Raw genomic sequence first — 10,170 nt, forward strand, 5'->3', positions numbered from 1 at the left:
CAGTACAAGCAAGCAAACCACTCTGAAAAAAAAAAGCCTACAGCACCTGGTATTCCCAGGCGGTCTCCCATCCAGGTACTAACCAGGCCCGACCCTGCTTAACTTCTGAGATCGGACGAGATCAGGTGCTTTCAGGGTGGTATGGCCGTAGGCTCTAGGAGCACTGGTTTTGGGCCTCTTAGCTTTCTTCGCTCAGCTTCAGTACAAGCAAGCAAACCACTCTGAAAAAAAAAAGCCTACAGCACCTGGTATTCCCAGGCGGTCTCCCATCCAGGTACTAACCAGGCCCGACCCTGCTTAACTTCTGAGATCGGACGAGATCAGGTGCTTTCAGGGTGGTATGGCCGTAGGCTCTAGGAGCACTGGTTTTGGGCCTCTTAGCTTTCTTCGCTCAGCTTCAGTACAAGCAAGCAAACCACTCTGAAAAAAAAAAGCCTACAGCACCTGGTATTCCCAGGCGGTCTCCCATCCAGGTACTAACCAGGCCCGACCCTGCTTAACTTCTGAGATCGGACGAGATCAGGTGCTTTCAGGGTGGTATGGCCGTAGGCTCTAGGAGCACTGGTTTTGGGCCTCTTAGCTTTCTTCGCTCAGCTTCAGTACAAGCAAGCAAACCACTCTGAAAAAAAAAAGCCTACAGCACCTGGTATTCCCAGGCGGTCTCCCATCCAGGTACTAACCAGGCCCGACCCTGCTTAACTTCTGAGATCGGACGAGATCAGGTGCTTTCAGGGTGGTATGGCCGTAGGCTCTAGGAGCACTGGTTTTGGGCCTCTTAGCTTTCTTCGCTCAGCTTCAGTACAAGCAAGCAAACCACTCTGAAAAAAAAAAGCCTACAGCACCTGGTATTCCCAGGCGGTCTCCCATCCAGGTACTAACCAGGCCCGACCCTGCTTAACTTCTGAGATCGGACGAGATCAGGTGCTTTCAGGGTGGTATGGCCGTAGGCTCTAGGAGCACTGGTTTTGGGCCTCTTAGCTTTCTTCGCTCAGCTTCAGTACAAGCAAGCAAACCACTCTGAAAAAAAAAAGCCTACAGCACCTGGTATTCCCAGGCGGTCTCCCATCCAGGTACTAACCAGGCCCGACCCTGCTTAACTTCTGAGATCGGACGAGATCAGGTGCTTTCAGGGTGGTATGGCCGTAGGCTCTAGGAGCACTGGTTTTGGGCCTCTTAGCTTTCTTCGCTCAGCTTCAGTACAAGCAAGCAAACCACTCTGAAAAAAAAAAGCCTACAGCACCTGGTATTCCCAGGCGGTCTCCCATCCAGGTACTAACCAGGCCCGACCCTGCTTAACTTCTGAGATCGGACGAGATCAGGTGCTTTCAGGGTGGTATGGCCGTAGGCTCTAGGAGCACTGGTTTTGGGCCTCTTAGCTTTCTTCGCTCAGCTTCAGTACAAGCAAGCAAACCACTCTGAAAAAAAAAAGCCTACAGCACCTGGTATTCCCAGGCGGTCTCCCATCCAGGTACTAACCAGGCCCGACCCTGCTTAACTTCTGAGATCGGACGAGATCAGGTGCTTTCAGGGTGGTATGGCCGTAGGCTCTAGGAGCACTGGTTTTGGGCCTCTTAGCTTTCTTCGCTCAGCTTCAGTACAAGCAAGCAAACCACTCTGAAAAAAAAAAGCCTACAGCACCTGGTATTCCCAGGCGGTCTCCCATCCAGGTACTAACCAGGCCCGACCCTGCTTAACTTCTGAGATCGGACGAGATCAGGTGCTTTCAGGGTGGTATGGCCGTAGGCTCTAGGAGCACTGGTTTTGGGCCTCTTAGCTTTCTTCGCTCAGCTTCAGTACAAGCAAGCAAACCACTCTGAAAAAAAAAAGCCTACAGCACCTGGTATTCCCAGGCGGTCTCCCATCCAGGTACTAACCAGGCCCGACCCTGCTTAACTTCTGAGATCGGACGAGATCAGGTGCTTTCAGGGTGGTATGGCCGTAGGCTCTAGGAGCACTGGTTTTGGGCCTCTTAGCTTTCTTCGCTCAGCTTCAGTACAAGCAAGCAAACCACTCTGAAAAAAAAAAGCCTACAGCACCTGGTATTCCCAGGCGGTCTCCCATCCAGGTACTAACCAGGCCCGACCCTGCTTAACTTCTGAGATCGGACGAGATCAGGTGCTTTCAGGGTGGTATGGCCGTAGGCTCTAGGAGCACTGGTTTTGGGCCTCTTAGCTTTCTTCGCTCAGCTTCAGTACAAGCAAGCAAACCACTCTGAAAAAAAAAAGCCTACAGCACCTGGTATTCCCAGGCGGTCTCCCATCCAGGTACTAACCAGGCCCGACCCTGCTTAACTTCTGAGATCGGACGAGATCAGGTGCTTTCAGGGTGGTATGGCCGTAGGCTCTAGGAGCACTGGTTTTGGGCCTCTTAGCTTTCTTCGCTCAGCTTCAGTACAAGCAAGCAAACCACTCTGAAAAAAAAAAGCCTACAGCACCTGGTATTCCCAGGCGGTCTCCCATCCAGGTACTAACCAGGCCCGACCCTGCTTAACTTCTGAGATCGGACGAGATCAGGTGCTTTCAGGGTGGTATGGCCGTAGGCTCTAGGAGCACTGGTTTTGGGCCTCTTAGCTTTCTTCGCTCAGCTTCAGTACAAGCAAGCAAACCACTCTGAAAAAAAAAAGCCTACAGCACCTGGTATTCCCAGGCGGTCTCCCATCCAGGTACTAACCAGGCCCGACCCTGCTTAACTTCTGAGATCGGACGAGATCAGGTGCTTTCAGGGTGGTATGGCCGTAGGCTCTAGGAGCACTGGTTTTGGGCCTCTTAGCTTTCTTCGCTCAGCTTCAGTACAAGCAAGCAAACCACTCTGAAAAAAAAAAGCCTACAGCACCTGGTATTCCCAGGCGGTCTCCCATCCAGGTACTAACCAGGCCCGACCCTGCTTAACTTCTGAGATCGGACGAGATCAGGTGCTTTCAGGGTGGTATGGCCGTAGGCTCTAGGAGCACTGGTTTTGGGCCTCTTAGCTTTCTTCGCTCAGCTTCAGTACAAGCAAGCAAACCACTCTGAAAAAAAAAAGCCTACAGCACCTGGTATTCCCAGGCGGTCTCCCATCCAGGTACTAACCAGGCCCGACCCTGCTTAACTTCTGAGATCGGACGAGATCAGGTGCTTTCAGGGTGGTATGGCCGTAGGCTCTAGGAGCACTGGTTTTGGGCCTCTTAGCTTTCTTCGCTCAGCTTCAGTACAAGCAAGCAAACCACTCTGAAAAAAAAAAGCCTACAGCACCTGGTATTCCCAGGCGGTCTCCCATCCAGGTACTAACCAGGCCCGACCCTGCTTAACTTCTGAGATCGGACGAGATCAGGTGCTTTCAGGGTGGTATGGCCGTAGGCTCTAGGAGCACTGGTTTTGGGCCTCTTAGCTTTCTTCGCTCAGCTTCAGTACAAGCAAGCAAACCACTCTGAAAAAAAAAAGCCTACAGCACCTGGTATTCCCAGGCGGTCTCCCATCCAGGTACTAACCAGGCCCGACCCTGCTTAACTTCTGAGATCGGACGAGATCAGGTGCTTTCAGGGTGGTATGGCCGTAGGCTCTAGGAGCACTGGTTTTGGGCCTCTTAGCTTTCTTCGCTCAGCTTCAGTACAAGCAAGCAAACCACTCTGAAAAAAAAAAGCCTACAGCACCTGGTATTCCCAGGCGGTCTCCCATCCAGGTACTAACCAGGCCCGACCCTGCTTAACTTCTGAGATCGGACGAGATCAGGTGCTTTCAGGGTGGTATGGCCGTAGGCTCTAGGAGCACTGGTTTTGGGCCTCTTAGCGCTTTCTTCGCTCAGCTTCAGTACAAGCAAGCAAACCACTCTGAAAAAAAAAAGCCTACAGCACCTGGTATTCACAGGCGGTCTCCCATCCAGGTACTAACCAGGCCCGACCCTGCTTAACTTCTGAGATCGGACGAGATCAGGTGCTTTCAGGGTGGTATGGCCGTAGGCTCTAGGAGCACTGGTTTTGGGCCTCTTAGCTTTCTTCGCTCAGCTTCAGTACAAGCAAGCAAACCACTCTGAAAAAAAAAAGCCTACAGCACCTGGTATTCCCAGGCGGTCTCCCATCCAGGTACTAACCAGGCCCGACCCTGCTTAACTTCTGAGATCGGACGAGATCAGGTGCTTTCAGGGTGGTATGGCCGTAGGCTCTAGGAGCACTGGTTTTGGGCCTCTTAGCTTTCTTCGCTCAGCTTCAGTACAAGCAAGCAAACCACTCTGAAAAAAAAAAGCCTACAGCACCTGGTATTCCCAGGCGGTCTCCCATCCAGGTACTAACCAGGCCCGACCCTGCTTAACTTCTGAGATCGGACGAGATCAGGTGCTTTCAGGGTGGTATGGCCGTAGGCTCTAGGAGCACTGGTTTTGGGCCTCTTAGCTTTCTTCACTCAGCTTCAGTACAAGCAAGCAAACCACTCTGAAAAAAAAAAGCCTACAGCACCTGGTATTCCCAGGCGGTCTCCCATCCAGGTACTAACCAGGCCCGACCCTGCTTAACTTCTGAGATCGGACGAGATCAGGTGCTTTCAGGGTGGTATGGCCGTAGGGTCTAGGAGCACTGGTTTTGGGCCTCTTAGCTTTCTTCGCTCAGCTTCAGTACAAGCAAGCAAACCACTCGGAAAAAAAAAGCCTACAGCACCTGGTATTCCCAGGCGGTCTCCCATCCAGGTACTAACCAGGCCCGACCCTGCTTAACTTCTGAGATCGGACGAGATCAGGTGCTTTCAGGGTGGTATGGCCGTAGGCTCTAGGAGCACTGGTTTTGGGCCTCTTAGCTTTCTTCGCTCAGCTTCAGTACAAGCAAGCAAACCACTCTGAAAAAAAAAAGCCTACAGCACCTGGTATTCCCAGGCGGTCTCCCATCCAGGTACTAACCAGGCCCGACCCTGCTTAACTTCTGAGATCGGACAAGATCAGGTGCTTTCAGGGTGGTATGGCCGTAGGCTCTAGGAGCACTGGTTTTGGGCCTCTTAGCTTTCTTCGCTCAGCTTCAGTACAAGCAAGCAAACCACTCTGAAAAAAAAAAGCCTACAGCACCTGGTATTCCCAGGCGGTCTCCCATCCAGGTACTAACCAGGCCCGACCCTGCTTAACTTCTGAGATCGGACGAGATCAGGTGCTTTCAGGGTGGTATGGCCATAGGCTCTAGGAGCACTGGTTTTGGGCCTCTTAGCTTTCTTCGCTCAGCTTCAGTACAAGCAAGCAAACCACTCTGAAAAAAAAAGCCTACAGCACCTGGTATTCCCAGGCGGTCTCCCATCCAGGTACTAACCAGGCCCGACCCTGCTTAACTTCTTAGATCGGACGAGATCAGGTGCTTTCAGGGTGGTATGGCCGTAGGCTCTAGGAGCACTGGTTTTGGGCCTCTTAGCTTTCTTCGCTCAGCTTCAGTACAAGCAAGCAAACCACTCTGAAAAAAAAAAGCCTACAGCACCTGGTATTCCCAGGCGGTCTCCCATCCAGGTACTAACCAGGCCCGACCCTGCTTAACTTCTGAGATCGGACGAGATCAGGTGCTTTCAGGGTGGTATGGCCGTAGGCTCTAGGAGCACTGGTTTTGGGCCTCTTAGTTTTCTTCGCTCAGCTTCAGTACAAGCAAGCAAACCACTCTGAAAAAAAAAAGCCTACAGCACCTGGTATTCCCAGGCGGTCTCCCATCCAGGTACTAACCAGGCCCGACCCTGCTTAACTTCTGAGATCGGACGAGATCAGGTGCTTTCAGGGTGGTATGGCCGTAGGCTCTAGGAGCACTGGTTTTGGGCCTCTTAGCTTTCTTCGCTCAGCTTCAGTACAAGCAAGCAAACCACTCTGAAAAAAAAAAGCCTACAGCACCTGGTATTCCCAGGCGGTCTCCCATCCAGGTACTAACCAGGCCCGACCCTGCTTAACTTCTGAGATAGGACGAGATCAGGTGCTTTCAGGGTGGTATGGCCGTAGGCTCTAGGAGCACTGGTTTTGGGCCTCTTAGCTTTCTTCGCTCAGCTTCAGTACAAGCAAGCAAACCACTCTGAAAAAAAAAAGCCTACAGCACCTGGTATTCCCAGGCGGTCTCCCATCCAGGTACTAACCAGGCCCGACCCTGCTTAACTTCTGAGATCGGACGAGATCAGGTGCTTTCAGGGTGGTATGGCCGTAGGCTCTAGGAGCACTGGTTTTGGGCCTCTTAGCTTTCTTCGCTCAGCTTCAGTACAAGCAAGCAAACCACTCTGAAAAAAAAAAGCCTACAGCACCTGGTATTCCCAGGCGGTCTCCCATCCAGGTACTAACCAGGCCCGACCCTGCTTAACTTCTGAGATCGGACGAGATCAGGTGCTTTCAGGGTGGTATGGCCGTAGGCTCTAGGAGCACTGGTTTTGGGCCTCTTAGCTTTCTTCGCTCAGCTTCAGTACAAGCAAGCAAACCACTCTGAAAAAAAAAAGCCTACAGCACCTGGTATTCCCAGGCGGTCTCCCATCCAGGTACTAACCAGGCCCGACCCTGCTTAACTTCTGAGATCGGACGAGATCAGGTGCTTTCAGGGTGGTATGGCCGTAGGCTCTAGGAGCACTGGTTTTGGGCCTCTTAGCTTTCTTCGCTCAGCTTCAGTACAAGCAAGCAAACCACTCTGAAAAAAAAAAGCCTACAGCACCTGGTATTCCCAGGCGGTCTCCCATCCAGGTACTAACCAGGCCCGACCCTGCTTAACTTCTGAGATCGGACGAGATCAGGTGCTTTCAGGGTGGTATGGCCGTAGGCTCTAGGAGCACTGGTTTTGGGCCTCTTAGCTTTCTTCGCTCAGCTTCAGTACAAGCAAGCAAACCACTCTGAAAAAAAAAAGCCTACAGCACCTGGTATTCCCAGGCGGTCTCCCATCCAGGTACTAACCAGGCCCGACCCTGCTTAACTTCTGAGATCGGACGAGATCAGGTGCTTTCAGGGTGGTATGGCCGTAGGCTCTAGGAGCACTGGTTTTGGGCCTCTTAGCTTTCTTCGCTCAGCTTCAGTACAAGCAAGCAAACCACTCTGAAAAAAAAAAGCCTACAGCACCTGGTATTCCCAGGCGGTCTCCCATCCAGGTACTAACCAGGCCCGACCCTGCTTAACTTCTGAGATCGGACGAGATCAGGTGCTTTCAGGGTGGTATGGCCGTAGGCTCTAGGAGCACTGGTTTTGGGCCTCTTAGCTTTCTTCGCTCAGCTTCAGTACAAGCAAGCAAACCACTCTGAAAAAAAAAAGCCTACAGCACCTGGTATTCCCAGGCGGTCTCCCATCCAGGTACTAACCAGGCCCGACCCTGCTTAACTTCTGAGATCGGACGAGATCAGGTGCTTTCAGGGTGGTATGGCCGTAGGCTCTAGGAGCACTGGTTTTGGGCCTCTTAGCTTTCTTCGCTCAGCTTCAGTACAAGCAAGCAAACCACTCTGAAAAAAAAAAGCCTACAGCACCTGGTATTCCCAGGCGGTCTCCCATCCAGGTACTAACCAGGCCCGACCCTGCTTAACTTCTGAGATCGGACGAGATCAGGTGCTTTCAGGGTGGTATGGCCGTAGGCTCTAGGAGCACTGGTTTTGGGCCTCTTAGCTTTCTTCGCTCAGCTTCAGTACAAGCAAGCAAACCACTCTGAAAAAAAAAAGCCTACAGCACCTGGTATTCCCAGGCGGTCTCCCATCCAGGTACTAACCAGGCCCGACCCTGCTTAACTTCTGAGATCGGACGAGATCAGGTGCTTTCAGGGTGGTATGGCCGTAGGCTCTAGGAGCACTGGTTTTGGGCCTCTTAGCTTTCTTCGCTCAGCTTCAGTACAAGCAAGCAAACCACTCTGAAAAAAAAAAGCCTACAGCACCTGGTATTCCCAGGCGGTCTCCCATCCAGGTACTAACCAGGCCCGACCCTGCTTAACTTCTGAGATCGGACGAGATCAGGTGCTTTCAGGGTGGTATGGCCGTAGGCTCTAGGAGCACTGGTTTTGGGCCTCTTAGCTTTCTTCGCTCAGCTTCAGTACAAGCAAGCAAACCACTCTGAAAAAAAAAAGCCTACAGCACCTGGTATTCCCAGGCGGTCTCCCATCCAGGTACTAACCAGGCCCGACCCTGCTTAACTTCTGAGATCGGACGAGATCAGGTGCTTTCAGGGTGGTATGGCCGTAGGCTCTAGGAGCACTGGTTTTGGGCCTCTTAGCTTTCTTCGCTCAGCTTCAGTACAAGCAAGCAAACCACTCTGAAAAAAAAAAGCCTACAGCACCTGGTATTCCCAGGCGGTCTCCCATCCAGGTACTAACCAGGCCCGACCCTGCTTAACTTCTGAGATCGGACGAGATCAGGTGCTTTCAGGGTGGTATGGCCGTAGGCTCTAGGAGCACTGGTTTTGGGCCTCTTAGCTTTCTTCGCTCAGCTTCAGTACAAGCAAGCAAACCACTCTGAAAAAAAAAAGCCTACAGCACCTGGTATTCCCAGGCGGTCTCCCATCCAGGTACTAACCAGGCCCGACCCTGCTTAACTTCTGAGATCGGACGAGATCAGGTGCTTTCAGGGTGGTATGGCCGTAGGCTCTAGGAGCACTGGTTTTGGGCCTCTTAGCTTTCTTCGCTCAGCTTCAGTACAAGCAAGCAAACCACTCTGAAAAAAAAAAGCCTACAGCACCTGGTATTCCCAGGCGGTCTCCCATCCAGGTACTAACCAGGCCCGACCCTGCTTAACTTCTGAGATCGGACGAGATCAGGTGCTTTCAGGGTGGTATGGCCGTAGGCTCTAGGAGCACTGGTTTTGGGCCTCTTAGCTTTCTTCGCTCAGCTTCAGTACAAGCAAGCAAACCACTCTGAAAAAAAAAAGCCTACAGCACCTGGTATTCCCAGGCGGTCTCCCATCCAGGTACTAACCAGGCCCGACCCTGCTTAACTTCTGAGATCGGACGAGATCAGGTGCTTTCAGGGTGGTATGGCCGTAGGCTCTAGGAGCACTGGTTTTGGGCCTCTTAGCTTTCTTCGCTCAGCTTCAGTACAAGCAAGCAAACCACTCTGAAAAAAAAAAGCCTACAGCACCTGGTATTCCCAGGCGGTCTCCCATCCAGGTACTAACCAGGCCCGACCCTGCTTAACTTCTGAGATCGGACGAGATCAGGTGCTTTCAGGGTGGTATGGCCGTAGGCTCTAGGAGCACTGGTTTTGGGCCTCTTAGCTTTCTTCGCTCAGCTTCAGTACAAGCAAGCAAACCACTCTGAAAAAAAAAAGCCTACAGCACCTGGTATTCCCAGGCGGTCTCCCATCCAGGTACTAACCAGGCCCGACCCTGCTTAACTTCTGAGATCGGACGAGATCAGGTGCTTTCAGGGTGGTATGGCCGTAGGCTCTAGGAGCACTGGTTTTGGGCCTCTTAGCTTTCTTCGCTCAGCTTCAGTACAAGCAAGCAAACCACTCTGAAAAAAAAAAGCCTACAGCACCTGGTATTCCCAGGCGGTCTCCCATCCAGGTACTAACCAGGCCCGACCCTGCTTAACTTCTGAGATCGGACGAGATCAGGTGCTTTCAGGGTGGTATGGCCGTAGGCTCTAGGAGCACTGGTTTTGGGCCTCTTAGCTTTCTTCGCTCAGCTTCAGTACAAGCAAGCAAACCACTCTGAAAAAAAAAAGCCTACAGCACCTGGTATTCCCAGGCGGTCTCCCATCCAGGTACTAACCAGGCCCGACCCTGCTTAACTTCTGAGATCGGACGAGATCAGGTGCTTTCAGGGTGGTATGGCCGTAGGCTCTAGGAGCACTGGTTTTGGGCCTCTTAGCTTTCTTCGCTCAGCTTCAGTACAAGCAAGCAAACCACTCTGAAAAAAAAAAGCCTACAGCACCTGGTATTCCCAGGCGGTCTCCCATCCAGGTACTAACCAGGCCCGACCCTGCTTAACTTCTGAGATCGGACGAGATCAGGTGCTTTCAGGGTGGTATGGCCGTAGGCTCTAGGAGCACTGGTTTTGGGCCTCTTAGCTTTCTTCGCTCAGCTTCAGTACAAGCAAGCAAACCACTCTGAAAAAAAAAAGCCTACAGCACCTGGTATTCCCAGGCGGTCTCCCATCCAGGTACTAACCAGGCCCGACCCTGCTTAACTTCTGAGATCGGACGAGATCAGGTGCTTTCAGGGTGGTATGGCCGTAGGCTCTAGGAGCACTGGTTTTGGGCCTCTTAGCTTTCTTCGCTCAGCTTCAGTACAAGCAAGCAAACCAC

At 52.2% G+C, this 10,170-nt stretch overlaps 51 non-coding genes across 51 annotated transcripts; all 51 read right to left on the reverse strand.

The window, feature by feature from the left end:
• Nucleotides 1-34: 34 nt before the first annotated feature.
• LOC147682843 (5S ribosomal RNA) lies at nt 35-153 on the reverse strand. The gene has a single exon (XR_015301261.1). It is a non-coding gene; the product is annotated as a 5S ribosomal RNA (ribosomal RNA).
• An 80-nt stretch (nt 154-233) lies between these two features.
• Nucleotides 234-352, reverse strand: LOC147682844 (5S ribosomal RNA). The gene has a single exon (XR_015301262.1). It is a non-coding gene; the product is annotated as a 5S ribosomal RNA (ribosomal RNA).
• An 80-nt stretch (nt 353-432) lies between these two features.
• Nucleotides 433-551, reverse strand: LOC147682845 (5S ribosomal RNA). Its single transcript, XR_015301264.1, has one exon. It is a non-coding gene; the product is annotated as a 5S ribosomal RNA (ribosomal RNA).
• An 80-nt stretch (nt 552-631) lies between these two features.
• LOC147682846 (5S ribosomal RNA) lies at nt 632-750 on the reverse strand. The gene has a single exon (XR_015301265.1). It is a non-coding gene; the product is annotated as a 5S ribosomal RNA (ribosomal RNA).
• Nucleotides 751-830: 80 nt separating this feature from the next.
• Nucleotides 831-949, reverse strand: LOC147682847 (5S ribosomal RNA). Its single transcript, XR_015301266.1, has one exon. It is a non-coding gene; the product is annotated as a 5S ribosomal RNA (ribosomal RNA).
• Nucleotides 950-1,029: 80 nt separating this feature from the next.
• Nucleotides 1,030-1,148, reverse strand: LOC147682848 (5S ribosomal RNA). The gene has a single exon (XR_015301267.1). It is a non-coding gene; the product is annotated as a 5S ribosomal RNA (ribosomal RNA).
• An 80-nt stretch (nt 1,149-1,228) lies between these two features.
• LOC147682849 (5S ribosomal RNA) lies at nt 1,229-1,347 on the reverse strand. The gene has a single exon (XR_015301268.1). It is a non-coding gene; the product is annotated as a 5S ribosomal RNA (ribosomal RNA).
• Nucleotides 1,348-1,427: 80 nt separating this feature from the next.
• Nucleotides 1,428-1,546, reverse strand: LOC147682850 (5S ribosomal RNA). Its single transcript, XR_015301269.1, has one exon. It is a non-coding gene; the product is annotated as a 5S ribosomal RNA (ribosomal RNA).
• An 80-nt stretch (nt 1,547-1,626) lies between these two features.
• LOC147682851 (5S ribosomal RNA) lies at nt 1,627-1,745 on the reverse strand. The gene has a single exon (XR_015301270.1). It is a non-coding gene; the product is annotated as a 5S ribosomal RNA (ribosomal RNA).
• An 80-nt stretch (nt 1,746-1,825) lies between these two features.
• On the reverse strand, nt 1,826-1,944 carry LOC147682852 (5S ribosomal RNA). The gene has a single exon (XR_015301271.1). It is a non-coding gene; the product is annotated as a 5S ribosomal RNA (ribosomal RNA).
• Nucleotides 1,945-2,024: 80 nt separating this feature from the next.
• LOC147682853 (5S ribosomal RNA) lies at nt 2,025-2,143 on the reverse strand. Its single transcript, XR_015301272.1, has one exon. It is a non-coding gene; the product is annotated as a 5S ribosomal RNA (ribosomal RNA).
• Nucleotides 2,144-2,223: 80 nt separating this feature from the next.
• Nucleotides 2,224-2,342, reverse strand: LOC147682854 (5S ribosomal RNA). The gene has a single exon (XR_015301273.1). It is a non-coding gene; the product is annotated as a 5S ribosomal RNA (ribosomal RNA).
• Nucleotides 2,343-2,422: 80 nt separating this feature from the next.
• Nucleotides 2,423-2,541, reverse strand: LOC147682855 (5S ribosomal RNA). Its single transcript, XR_015301275.1, has one exon. It is a non-coding gene; the product is annotated as a 5S ribosomal RNA (ribosomal RNA).
• An 80-nt stretch (nt 2,542-2,621) lies between these two features.
• LOC147682856 (5S ribosomal RNA) lies at nt 2,622-2,740 on the reverse strand. The gene has a single exon (XR_015301276.1). It is a non-coding gene; the product is annotated as a 5S ribosomal RNA (ribosomal RNA).
• Nucleotides 2,741-2,820: 80 nt separating this feature from the next.
• Nucleotides 2,821-2,939, reverse strand: LOC147682857 (5S ribosomal RNA). Its single transcript, XR_015301277.1, has one exon. It is a non-coding gene; the product is annotated as a 5S ribosomal RNA (ribosomal RNA).
• Nucleotides 2,940-3,019: 80 nt separating this feature from the next.
• LOC147682858 (5S ribosomal RNA) lies at nt 3,020-3,138 on the reverse strand. Its single transcript, XR_015301278.1, has one exon. It is a non-coding gene; the product is annotated as a 5S ribosomal RNA (ribosomal RNA).
• An 80-nt stretch (nt 3,139-3,218) lies between these two features.
• LOC147682859 (5S ribosomal RNA) lies at nt 3,219-3,337 on the reverse strand. The gene has a single exon (XR_015301279.1). It is a non-coding gene; the product is annotated as a 5S ribosomal RNA (ribosomal RNA).
• Nucleotides 3,338-3,417: 80 nt separating this feature from the next.
• LOC147682860 (5S ribosomal RNA) lies at nt 3,418-3,536 on the reverse strand. Its single transcript, XR_015301280.1, has one exon. It is a non-coding gene; the product is annotated as a 5S ribosomal RNA (ribosomal RNA).
• An 80-nt stretch (nt 3,537-3,616) lies between these two features.
• LOC147682861 (5S ribosomal RNA) lies at nt 3,617-3,735 on the reverse strand. The gene has a single exon (XR_015301281.1). It is a non-coding gene; the product is annotated as a 5S ribosomal RNA (ribosomal RNA).
• An 82-nt stretch (nt 3,736-3,817) lies between these two features.
• LOC147682862 (5S ribosomal RNA) lies at nt 3,818-3,936 on the reverse strand. The gene has a single exon (XR_015301537.1). It is a non-coding gene; the product is annotated as a 5S ribosomal RNA (ribosomal RNA).
• Nucleotides 3,937-4,016: 80 nt separating this feature from the next.
• LOC147682863 (5S ribosomal RNA) lies at nt 4,017-4,135 on the reverse strand. Its single transcript, XR_015301282.1, has one exon. It is a non-coding gene; the product is annotated as a 5S ribosomal RNA (ribosomal RNA).
• An 80-nt stretch (nt 4,136-4,215) lies between these two features.
• On the reverse strand, nt 4,216-4,334 carry LOC147682864 (5S ribosomal RNA). Its single transcript, XR_015301283.1, has one exon. It is a non-coding gene; the product is annotated as a 5S ribosomal RNA (ribosomal RNA).
• An 80-nt stretch (nt 4,335-4,414) lies between these two features.
• Nucleotides 4,415-4,533, reverse strand: LOC147682865 (5S ribosomal RNA). The gene has a single exon (XR_015301556.1). It is a non-coding gene; the product is annotated as a 5S ribosomal RNA (ribosomal RNA).
• Nucleotides 4,534-4,612: 79 nt separating this feature from the next.
• Nucleotides 4,613-4,731, reverse strand: LOC147682866 (5S ribosomal RNA). The gene has a single exon (XR_015301284.1). It is a non-coding gene; the product is annotated as a 5S ribosomal RNA (ribosomal RNA).
• An 80-nt stretch (nt 4,732-4,811) lies between these two features.
• On the reverse strand, nt 4,812-4,930 carry LOC147682867 (5S ribosomal RNA). Its single transcript, XR_015301564.1, has one exon. It is a non-coding gene; the product is annotated as a 5S ribosomal RNA (ribosomal RNA).
• An 80-nt stretch (nt 4,931-5,010) lies between these two features.
• Nucleotides 5,011-5,129, reverse strand: LOC147682868 (5S ribosomal RNA). Its single transcript, XR_015301514.1, has one exon. It is a non-coding gene; the product is annotated as a 5S ribosomal RNA (ribosomal RNA).
• Nucleotides 5,130-5,208: 79 nt separating this feature from the next.
• Nucleotides 5,209-5,327, reverse strand: LOC147682869 (5S ribosomal RNA). The gene has a single exon (XR_015301583.1). It is a non-coding gene; the product is annotated as a 5S ribosomal RNA (ribosomal RNA).
• An 80-nt stretch (nt 5,328-5,407) lies between these two features.
• Nucleotides 5,408-5,526, reverse strand: LOC147682870 (5S ribosomal RNA). The gene has a single exon (XR_015301286.1). It is a non-coding gene; the product is annotated as a 5S ribosomal RNA (ribosomal RNA).
• Nucleotides 5,527-5,606: 80 nt separating this feature from the next.
• Nucleotides 5,607-5,725, reverse strand: LOC147682871 (5S ribosomal RNA). Its single transcript, XR_015301287.1, has one exon. It is a non-coding gene; the product is annotated as a 5S ribosomal RNA (ribosomal RNA).
• An 80-nt stretch (nt 5,726-5,805) lies between these two features.
• Nucleotides 5,806-5,924, reverse strand: LOC147682872 (5S ribosomal RNA). Its single transcript, XR_015301588.1, has one exon. It is a non-coding gene; the product is annotated as a 5S ribosomal RNA (ribosomal RNA).
• Nucleotides 5,925-6,004: 80 nt separating this feature from the next.
• On the reverse strand, nt 6,005-6,123 carry LOC147682873 (5S ribosomal RNA). The gene has a single exon (XR_015301288.1). It is a non-coding gene; the product is annotated as a 5S ribosomal RNA (ribosomal RNA).
• An 80-nt stretch (nt 6,124-6,203) lies between these two features.
• On the reverse strand, nt 6,204-6,322 carry LOC147682874 (5S ribosomal RNA). The gene has a single exon (XR_015301289.1). It is a non-coding gene; the product is annotated as a 5S ribosomal RNA (ribosomal RNA).
• An 80-nt stretch (nt 6,323-6,402) lies between these two features.
• LOC147682875 (5S ribosomal RNA) lies at nt 6,403-6,521 on the reverse strand. The gene has a single exon (XR_015301290.1). It is a non-coding gene; the product is annotated as a 5S ribosomal RNA (ribosomal RNA).
• Nucleotides 6,522-6,601: 80 nt separating this feature from the next.
• On the reverse strand, nt 6,602-6,720 carry LOC147682876 (5S ribosomal RNA). The gene has a single exon (XR_015301291.1). It is a non-coding gene; the product is annotated as a 5S ribosomal RNA (ribosomal RNA).
• An 80-nt stretch (nt 6,721-6,800) lies between these two features.
• On the reverse strand, nt 6,801-6,919 carry LOC147682877 (5S ribosomal RNA). The gene has a single exon (XR_015301292.1). It is a non-coding gene; the product is annotated as a 5S ribosomal RNA (ribosomal RNA).
• An 80-nt stretch (nt 6,920-6,999) lies between these two features.
• LOC147682878 (5S ribosomal RNA) lies at nt 7,000-7,118 on the reverse strand. The gene has a single exon (XR_015301293.1). It is a non-coding gene; the product is annotated as a 5S ribosomal RNA (ribosomal RNA).
• An 80-nt stretch (nt 7,119-7,198) lies between these two features.
• LOC147682879 (5S ribosomal RNA) lies at nt 7,199-7,317 on the reverse strand. The gene has a single exon (XR_015301294.1). It is a non-coding gene; the product is annotated as a 5S ribosomal RNA (ribosomal RNA).
• Nucleotides 7,318-7,397: 80 nt separating this feature from the next.
• Nucleotides 7,398-7,516, reverse strand: LOC147682880 (5S ribosomal RNA). Its single transcript, XR_015301295.1, has one exon. It is a non-coding gene; the product is annotated as a 5S ribosomal RNA (ribosomal RNA).
• Nucleotides 7,517-7,596: 80 nt separating this feature from the next.
• Nucleotides 7,597-7,715, reverse strand: LOC147682881 (5S ribosomal RNA). Its single transcript, XR_015301297.1, has one exon. It is a non-coding gene; the product is annotated as a 5S ribosomal RNA (ribosomal RNA).
• Nucleotides 7,716-7,795: 80 nt separating this feature from the next.
• LOC147682882 (5S ribosomal RNA) lies at nt 7,796-7,914 on the reverse strand. The gene has a single exon (XR_015301298.1). It is a non-coding gene; the product is annotated as a 5S ribosomal RNA (ribosomal RNA).
• Nucleotides 7,915-7,994: 80 nt separating this feature from the next.
• On the reverse strand, nt 7,995-8,113 carry LOC147682883 (5S ribosomal RNA). The gene has a single exon (XR_015301299.1). It is a non-coding gene; the product is annotated as a 5S ribosomal RNA (ribosomal RNA).
• An 80-nt stretch (nt 8,114-8,193) lies between these two features.
• Nucleotides 8,194-8,312, reverse strand: LOC147682884 (5S ribosomal RNA). Its single transcript, XR_015301300.1, has one exon. It is a non-coding gene; the product is annotated as a 5S ribosomal RNA (ribosomal RNA).
• An 80-nt stretch (nt 8,313-8,392) lies between these two features.
• Nucleotides 8,393-8,511, reverse strand: LOC147682885 (5S ribosomal RNA). Its single transcript, XR_015301301.1, has one exon. It is a non-coding gene; the product is annotated as a 5S ribosomal RNA (ribosomal RNA).
• Nucleotides 8,512-8,591: 80 nt separating this feature from the next.
• Nucleotides 8,592-8,710, reverse strand: LOC147682886 (5S ribosomal RNA). Its single transcript, XR_015301302.1, has one exon. It is a non-coding gene; the product is annotated as a 5S ribosomal RNA (ribosomal RNA).
• Nucleotides 8,711-8,790: 80 nt separating this feature from the next.
• On the reverse strand, nt 8,791-8,909 carry LOC147682887 (5S ribosomal RNA). The gene has a single exon (XR_015301303.1). It is a non-coding gene; the product is annotated as a 5S ribosomal RNA (ribosomal RNA).
• Nucleotides 8,910-8,989: 80 nt separating this feature from the next.
• LOC147682888 (5S ribosomal RNA) lies at nt 8,990-9,108 on the reverse strand. The gene has a single exon (XR_015301304.1). It is a non-coding gene; the product is annotated as a 5S ribosomal RNA (ribosomal RNA).
• Nucleotides 9,109-9,188: 80 nt separating this feature from the next.
• On the reverse strand, nt 9,189-9,307 carry LOC147682889 (5S ribosomal RNA). The gene has a single exon (XR_015301305.1). It is a non-coding gene; the product is annotated as a 5S ribosomal RNA (ribosomal RNA).
• Nucleotides 9,308-9,387: 80 nt separating this feature from the next.
• LOC147682890 (5S ribosomal RNA) lies at nt 9,388-9,506 on the reverse strand. Its single transcript, XR_015301306.1, has one exon. It is a non-coding gene; the product is annotated as a 5S ribosomal RNA (ribosomal RNA).
• An 80-nt stretch (nt 9,507-9,586) lies between these two features.
• On the reverse strand, nt 9,587-9,705 carry LOC147682891 (5S ribosomal RNA). Its single transcript, XR_015301308.1, has one exon. It is a non-coding gene; the product is annotated as a 5S ribosomal RNA (ribosomal RNA).
• Nucleotides 9,706-9,785: 80 nt separating this feature from the next.
• LOC147682892 (5S ribosomal RNA) lies at nt 9,786-9,904 on the reverse strand. The gene has a single exon (XR_015301309.1). It is a non-coding gene; the product is annotated as a 5S ribosomal RNA (ribosomal RNA).
• Nucleotides 9,905-9,984: 80 nt separating this feature from the next.
• On the reverse strand, nt 9,985-10,103 carry LOC147682893 (5S ribosomal RNA). Its single transcript, XR_015301310.1, has one exon. It is a non-coding gene; the product is annotated as a 5S ribosomal RNA (ribosomal RNA).
• Between the last annotated feature and the right edge of the window lie 67 nt (nt 10,104-10,170).

Source organism: Lissotriton vulgaris, chromosome 11 (assembly GCF_964263255.1).
Source record: "Lissotriton vulgaris chromosome 11, aLisVul1.2, whole genome shotgun sequence".
NCBI lineage: Eukaryota > Metazoa > Chordata > Amphibia > Caudata > Salamandridae > Lissotriton > Lissotriton vulgaris.